The sequence below is a fragment of the Lactuca virosa genome, chromosome 2, assembly GCF_052849685.1.
Source record: "Lactuca virosa cultivar CGN04683 chromosome 2, Lactuca_virosa_CGN04683_v6, whole genome shotgun sequence".
NCBI lineage: Eukaryota > Viridiplantae > Streptophyta > Magnoliopsida > Asterales > Asteraceae > Lactuca > Lactuca virosa.
The window spans coordinates 136,827,348-136,836,153 of record NC_136427.1 but is presented as its reverse complement, the minus strand read 5'-3'; the positions used below and the strand labels follow the sequence as shown (position 1 = coordinate 136,836,153).

The 8,806-nt window shown below is 34.3% G+C and overlaps 2 long non-coding RNA genes across 4 annotated transcripts; one reads left to right on the top strand and one right to left on the bottom strand.

The window, feature by feature from the left end:
- The first annotated feature begins 1,975 nt into the window (after positions 1–1,975).
- On the top strand, positions 1,976–7,638 carry LOC145159524 (uncharacterized). The gene is made up of 2 exons (XR_013737767.1): positions 1,976–2,258; positions 7,216–7,638. It is a non-coding gene; the product is annotated as an uncharacterized LOC145159524 (long non-coding RNA).
- Positions 3,870–6,511, bottom strand: LOC145159523 (uncharacterized). Of its 3 annotated transcripts, none has more exons than XR_013737765.1 (5): positions 6,250–6,511; positions 5,915–6,138; positions 5,350–5,524; positions 4,259–5,248; positions 3,870–4,179 (listed from the first exon to the last, which is right to left on the bottom strand). It is a non-coding gene; the product is annotated as an uncharacterized LOC145159523 (long non-coding RNA). The 3 variants fall into 3 exon arrangements; XR_013737766.1 differs by having other exon boundaries at positions 3,870–4,176; XR_013737764.1 differs by lacking the exon at positions 3,870–4,179 and having other exon boundaries at positions 4,818–5,248; positions 5,920–6,138; positions 6,250–6,499.
- Positions 7,639–8,806: the final 1,168 nt, after the last annotated feature.

Genomic DNA, 8,806 nt, shown 5'->3' with positions numbered 1-8,806 from the left:
GAAAACGATACACGGGATTCCGAATCTGCGATTCACTAGAATCACGAGTACTGTACTCGTGATTGGAGATAGTTCGCCAAAACTGAACGTCCATAATGCCGGGAGTAAAATCCTGAACACACCCAAGTAAAAAGGGTACAAAGAATGGAGATTGAGTCTCCACTTCCGTATATAGCCCCATGCGCCAAGAAAACTCCCGAAGACTACATTCTCGATATACCCCACCTAACCGGAAAACAAGTGCCCGGTTATAATCAAAGTCCATAGTCCGTTCTTCAAAGCTTACGGTAGAGAAAAACTCCACCGATAATTCCCGATAAAAGGGTTCTTGAATTGTAAACAAGTTCCTCTAACCGTGACATGTAAAAGAAAAATCAACCCCCTCGTAAACCTTTGTCCAAAACCTCTCCAACTCAGCAACCATGCCCACACCACGCAGCCATCCCCAATCCACAATGGGTGCTATTGCAAACTCCCTGTTATACAGTCATCCCATATGGTTTTCGTATGTGGTCAACAAAGCCCGAGAAATGTTCCGTGGAAACCGATACAATGGGTGAATGCTCGCCACATTGATCGGGTCATTTTCCTCCTGTTGAACAGCACGTCTAGGAGCCATACCTGAAATTACAAACAAACCAAAACCAAACAAAACACCTAAAATATTATATTCTGTTCGCCCAGGATTCACGACGTGGGCTAGTGCTCCACGTCGTGGTGCGCAGTCGGGTCGTGAGAACAGACCGGACACTGTACAGTCAACATCCATCAAAAATCACACTTGGGGTTTGTTTCTCTTGCTAAACTAAGGGCATGCAAACTGAAATCTCTAGCCAATTCAACCAATTTGGGATTTTTAATTTCAAAACAAGCCCTAACCACTTCAAATGCATAAAATTTTAAGTAATAGCATAAATTAAGGATGAAAAACATACCAAATGAAGTTAAGGGACAATAGATTAAAGAGATTTGGAAAATGACGGAAATCGGCTGTTGGGCTTGTTTGTCGTTGTTCGTGTGCACCAGAGGAGTAAACAAATGGGGGAAAGAATGTTGTCAAAGTGTTTAAGGACTGGTCCCCCCCCCCCCACGTGCTTTTTGAAGGCCACGACGTGACTGCCTTAATTACAACGTGGGTTTTTAATGGGCTGAAAGTTAATCCGATCCATCTTATTTATACTTAGTGGGAATAAAGAAATTGGGCTACTCCAAGTCAGTCCCCGTATTTCACCATAAACCACGACGTTGAGCACAAGCCCACGACTTGAATTTAGTCTGGACACAAGAATTAATTTAGTTAATTATATTTGTTTACTTTAATTGTTGTCCACCTAATTCCTAAGTACCCCACAACTAATTTTTCCAATTAAAAGTCCGTAGATGATGAATTGATACTTTCCTAAAAATGCAAAAACTAAAAAGAAAAAGAAAAGAAAATCCAAACCAAACTCGGGTTGCCTCCCGAGAAGCGCTTCTTTTTGAAGGAGTCGTGAGCCGGACTCCTTGCCTCCCTACGTCGAATCTTCAGATGAGTCCATCACCATCTGAATTTTCTGCTCCTTCCATCGCCTCTTGTATGCTTGAACACGAGAGGAGTAGGCCGTGAGGCTGTCTCTTTGATATTGAAGGAACCCTGCTTTCATTTTTTAAATTTCATGTGCGCATACTTTTCATATATATATATATATATATATATATATATATATATATGTTAAAATAAAATAAATAAATTTTATTTAATAGTTTGATTTAAAATAATTATTAAGGAATACTTAAATTAATTATTTCTTAATTAATTAAGTTATATTAAATTAAAACAAAAGAAAAAAAAAGAAGATTGAACCCAGTCCGAGAAATAGAAGAGCCCAGTCCAAGCAAATGACAACTTTAGCCCAAGAAACAGGATTGGAAGCCCAAGACCCGCGCCTGCCTAAAACCCGGAAGCCTGATCAGACTTCATCGGTCCGCGACCCGCTCCTGCATCTGCTCCGTCCGCTTCCGTCTCGCCCGACCCCCCAGATCCTCGCCCAGTTTCCTCTCACATCGAACTCGGGCCCTGACGCTGTTTTGACGCACGAAATTAAATGCATGATACAACGCCCGTTTTGATTCAAATCTGATTCACCTCGAGCAGTTCTTTCAAATTCCTTCAAAATACGCAATCACATATACCAAATTCTTCCGCTCACTAAAACCCTGCTTTGCAATTTCTTCAATCGATTTCCCTGGTACCAAAAATCTCCATCGATTTCATTAAGGTGAGGCTAAGTCGATTTCTAGGTTAGTATTTGTTTGCACTGAATTTTTGCTATCAATTCCATCTGGGTGCGTTAGTATGTGTTTTATTTCATGATATATTAGTATGTGCTTCGGTATATGTTTTATTTCATGATATATTAGTATGTTTTCTTCCTGTGTGTTTTATTTTCATGATATATTATAATGTGTGTTCTCGAAAATGAGTATCTTATGATCATTATAGAGTTTTTAGAACCTACTGTGGACTTACAATAGGAGTGGGATTTTGCTTCGATGGGGTATGTTCTTGTTAAGGGTAATATGAAATTGCACCTGCAGACCTGAATCAAAATGCTGCCAAATAGATATAAATCTTTATTTCTTGTTATTTTCTTGATCCTCTCTAATGTAGAGAGTAACCTGTTGGGCGTTCAATATAAACTTCCTGTTCCAGGAATCCATTTGATGCACATCCCATCCTGTATACCCATTTTACACCTATGGCCTTTTGGTCTGTTGGAGGATCTACTAAATCTTTGGATTCCTCTATAGCAACCACTATGTACTCAAACTTTCTGAATAAACTTTTCAACAACCCTTTGATCATCTATGTCCTATGTGTTCCCCATTTAGCTTTAACTGATTTAATAGAAAAATGATCCTTTTGTAAAACTCCTCCACTGTCTCTGAATCCTTCATTTTGAGACTATCAAACTCACATCTTAAAGTTTGTAGCCTGACAATCTTAACCCTATCTTCTTCTCTGTAAGTCCTGAAAAGCATATTCCACGCCTCCTTCGTTGTTGCAGATGATGAAATTCTCTCAATGATTATTTCGTCTACAGCACACCATCACCTCTTTACGACACTCACAGCTAAATATACAAGAGTGCCTTCTTGTCTTTCTTTCTTGATTCATTTATCTCTGCCTCTTGTTCTTTTGTGATTATTTCTTCTACAGCCTGGTGGATTATATGTTTTTCATATATCTTTCTTTCTTGATTCAAACCCATCTTCTATTATTCTCCAAAGATCTTGAGATTCAAACAGAACACTCCAATGAAGTTGTGGTGGGTATATGAAGTTATTCGCACATGATATCTGATGGCTCTGATACCAATTTATTAGATTTAAGATAAGGAAACCGCAATGTACAAAGTGTTAATTGCCAAATAACTGATTTTTATCAACACAGCCGTTTACCCGCGCCAAGCAACGGGTACGAATAATGTATAATGTAGAGTAATGAAATAAAGAAGTGTTTAAACTTCTGAAGGTAATTATATTTGGTTTTGGAAAAATATGTTTGCTCATACATGGAATGGAATGGAAAGGGTAATGAAATAAGCAAAGTAATGGAATGAGCAATTACATTTTATAATCGTGTTTGGCAGACCTATAGGAATAGAACAATTTTTCATGTGTATTTTTTTATATTATATGTATACACTTTATATTTTTTTGACTCTAAATTGTACATGTGTATTAAATGTGTTTTATGTGTAATATGATAGAACTATTTATTGTAACATTTAAAACTAACATATCTTATCCCCGATTCCTACATTTTCAAAAACTCATATTTGGTTATGAAATGTAAACTTGTATCTAACTCTTTTACAGTGAACAAATCAAAACTATTAGAGAGCAAATTGAAATTTGTTATTCAAAGATACATACTTGCAAATATTAAAGGAATACCATGACCACTAATAAAACAAATGGTTGGTTTTGCAAATATACAAAAAAAAAAAAAACAAAAAAACAAAACAAAACAAAACAAATGGCTAAATGCAATAGCAACATACTTCCATTAATTGGTTAATTATTGTATCGTAGGTAACACCAACATCAATTCTAACACGCCTGAACTGTTTTGGCAAGCCCTTCACCTCCAGCAAAAACCATCAAAATTATAGCCATCAACATCTCGATCATCTGCTGCAAACCACAAACTCACCAACATTGTGTAATCAAATCTACAACTTACCAAAATTGTGTAATCAAATCTACAACTTACCAAAATTCAGCTTTGTCCATGAACACATGAGAGTCATGGTCTGAACAGTCACACACAAACAAACATAGGAGAATAGGATGTTACATTAGAGTAAATGATGAAAATACGATGGTATTTCTTGCTTTACAAGATTGTATGTGTAAGTGTCTATGTATGTGACAGAAGGAAATAAAGGTACATTATAGAAAACATTTCAATTTTATTTTAAATTTGTAATGGAAACTTATCAGCTAGTTTCAGACCGTTGAACCTTTGCCAATGCCCATAATAAGTTCTTGATGAAGTCATGAACCAACAAAATTAGAAAAGTCATAAAACCCGGCCTCATATGGTTGATCCTTACCCGTTGTCCCACAAAATTCAAAACTTTTTGTTTACTTATGTATCCAGGAAATGAATGTTAATTTAGAAAAAAAGACCAAAAGTAGATTTTCTATCAATTGTTAAATGTATGATGTTTATTTCACATAAATCGGTTAAGTAAGCTATTTGGAAATGTCAATCTCTATTTTCTTTAGCCTTGTCATCCACAAAAAATGTACCTTCAAGTTCTTTCAAATGAGGGTAATGTATTTTTTTTAAAAGTCTTAATATAATATAACATTATACACCCACAAATGCATGAATCAAGTTTTACAAACCAAAAAAACTTTTGACATCATATTGCCTTGATCATTAGAGATGTTCTTCCAACCCTGTAGTAAAAAAAAACTCAGAAAAATGGCTTAATTGACATCAAGTCATCAATTTACTTGAATGTCAACTATAAATATGCAAATTCAAGGAGTTAGGGGGGCAAAGCCATTGTCAGCAATGATCAGGTCTTTAAGAAGCATACAAAGTCAGGAGGCCATGAGTTTAGAACTTGAATTTCTCCATTTTCCTCTCGAAGATAAAACAAAATCTAAGGCTTGTACCCTTTTACATCAAGTCTCATGATTGTTCCATCAACTTATACATTTTTATATATCTTCATGGATCCAACTGCATCTGCATGGCACATATAAACCATCTTTTAGGAAGAAAAATTGATGAGATTAAAAGATAAAAATATCCCTGGAAAGGGATTTTCACTTTTTAACCCAATGTACCTTTGATCTTCCACTTCTATCATAATGGATTGAGTACCTTTTCAACTCGCCAACTTCTGAAAACAACACTAGCAGAGGGATACATGATGATGATGATATTGACTTGACAAATTTGATACTTCACCATGAAACATGTAGATGATGAGTAGTACATATTTCCCAGTTGCTGCAAAACCTTTAGAAAATCACACAATTTTGTAAAAAGTAAGAACTTATTGTGAGCCAAATCAAGAAGAAAGCAACAAATCTAAATAGGGAAAAGTCTGTGTAAACCAAAATCAAGAATAAAAGTACCGATTGTAAACCAAATCAAGAAGAAACTAAATCAATCATACACAAATCAAACCAAACTTTGTTCAAATATGCAAAATCAAACCATAGATTCGTTTCTCTTCGATCATAGGATGGAAAACCATGGTGATGGCTTATATGTATGCAGACAGACACACACATAAAGAGACAGAGAGAGAGAGAGAGAGGAGAAAAAGAGGAAAACCTACAAAAATAATAAAGGAAATAGGCAAAATTAGAACTTCAGCATGAAATACATCGAGTAATGACTTACCATACCTTGTAGTTGGCCAATGTTCACAGAAAAAGCCAATGATACGATAAATATTCCTTTTGGTTGCAACTGTTCACAACATGAAATACATCGGTTGCAACATGGATAAGTTTATCTATATTTGTACAGAAAGATAAGCTGGCGTTGTCCTCCTTTTTTTGGTCGATACCTCTTTTCCAAATACTAAACCATTATGTTTTATAGATCATGAACTCCATCTGTAGCTGAAAAATGAAATCTCTATAAACCGATAATAATAATGAAAAAAACAACAGGTTAAACTTACCGAAAGTGAAAAAAGAAAAGAAAATGAGGAAAGAGGAGCGTTTTCATACCTGTAATCGAGTCTAGATGTAGAATGACACCTGCAAAATCAAAAAAGATAGCTACAAAATACAAAATCAAGAGAATGCTTGTAAATGGTAATCTTACCGAATATGTGTATACAAAGAAAAGGAACAATAGCGGAGTTTTCTAAAAAAGAGAGCTGATAGGGTTTTTAGAGAAAGGAAAGAAGGAGGCCAGATAAAGGGTAAGGTGGGTCAGAATTGAGAGATATTTGCCGATACGAAGGGAAATTAAGAGAATGATTCGTCAAATGAAGAAGATAAGGTTTAATTGTGCTTTGACTGTTTATTTTTGTTGACCAAATAAGTTTCTAATGCATAAATTGATTGTAAATATCTCAAATAAGATTTGTACGACTTAAAACTCATCATTTGACCAAATATGTTATATAAGGTATAATAGATTAATAATTGTAACAAACGGATGCATACATATATATACAATCCTAAGAGTTGTGTCTTTTCATAGGCAACTGTTCAGAAAATAACTATATAACTGTCAATTGTCATAACTGGCACCAAACTGCCGAATGACCATTCTGCCCTTCCCGTGTCTTGCTTATACATCGTGAGAGTCAAATATTTAACTTCTCTGGCTCGGTGAATATGGGTGTTTATATTTCATGTTGAAATTTGTTGATTGATTAATGAGATTTCTGGGTTTTCAAATTTTCGATGTGGTAAACTGAAATTGGTTATGTTCTTATGTTACCATGCCAAGAACGGTCTCTGTGTTTTATACAATTACATATTTCGTCCCTAGTTCATCAAAGTTATAGAATTGGTCCATGTGTTCTGCATTTAAAAAAAGGTCCCGGTGTCTCTCAAAATTATAGATTTGGTCCAAGTTTAAGAAAAGTTAAGGGGTTGTGGATTTCTGTGTATGTAATGACCTTAACTATATTCTTCATTAGTTATCATTGATCTTCTTAATTTGATTGATACCCATTACAGGTGTTCCAAAATAAACTGAAAACCAAGAAATTGATAAGCAATATCAAGTGCTCAGAGTAACTGTTTATTTAATAAGCATTTAAAATAGGCAATTCCAAACACCCAAGCACACTTAAAATATATTTGATTTTTTTAGATTGTGGAAATACTACATAGTTTTGGAAATGAGAACACGACTATCATTGCTATTCTTAATTTGGTTATAAATTTTTTCTTTGTGTTATAGACTTAAATTTGTTGATTTAGACTTCCAGTTTCAAAATCTACGCTTCATGGCTGGCAAGGATACCCTTAATTTTATGTATAGTAGTTGGATGCTATCCCTAACTACGCCCTCTCCCAAGTTTGTTTCGTCATGAAATCTATAATATAATCTATTTTTATTTATAAACTTTTAACTACATAATTATTTTTAAAAGTTCATGATTTTAGTCAAAATAAAAAAATTAATTTCTGAAACTATGTATAGAGAAGTTTTCGATTATAATCCTAATAGGGTTTTAATGAGCTTTTATTATGTTTATTTTTGGGATAATCACAAAATGACCAAAAATGGGATGGTTTTATCACCATTTGACCACCTTTTTAAAGCTTATCACAAGATGACCACTCATTTTGCAAAATAAATTAAAAAAAATCGTGGAAAGAAAGTCATTTTAATATATCAGCTGAATTCCAACCTAAATGGATTCCATAACAAATTTGAGATTCTACCAAAACGAAGCACATTGAACTAGGTTTACTAGTGTGATATAGAAATGGAAAATTATTTGAGATTAAACATGCGAAGTGATTTAGGTTTTCATGTATGAGTAACCCAGGTTACTCATACATGAAGGTAATTATATTTGGTTTTGGAAAAATATGTTTGCTCATGCATGAAATGACAGAGGAATGGAATGGAAAGGGTAATGGAATAAGCAAAGTAATGAAATGAGCCGTTATATTTCATAATCGTGTTTAGCAGGCCTATAGGAATTGAACAATTTTTTATGTATATGTATACACACTTTGTATTTTTTGACTCTAAATTGTACATTATTTTAATTATAGTCAACAAACTTTTATTTACAAAAAGTAAAGTTAAAATAACAAATTGGAAAGATCCACAATACAAACAACATTCCATTCCTTCCCGGAACATTACAAAACAAGAATTATTTTACAGACTCCACTCAGTTTAGTTAATCTTTTAAAATCGGGACAATTTATGTAAATTTATAATGGACATTCTTATTTCAAGTGAATATAAAAAAGGCGTTGAAATGGTTAATACCATTACCTCCTTGTACAACTCATTAGACACACGTTGATGATGTCCTTAAAAGCGAAAAAATGATAGTTTTTTGCTTAGAATGTTGCAGCTACCAACTAATATAGATATATTCAGCAAGATGGTAAATTGTTTACTTGCTTATTACACTGAAAACAATATTTTCACCATCAACGGGCATAACCTCCAAGTAACTTTGGAGGGCATATACGCTTTGACTGGTTTACCCATTAGGGAAACTCCAGTAATAACATCAATAAGTCGGAACTATGGCGTATTTCACGATATGTTCGACCTTGAGACCAACAAGGTGAACAT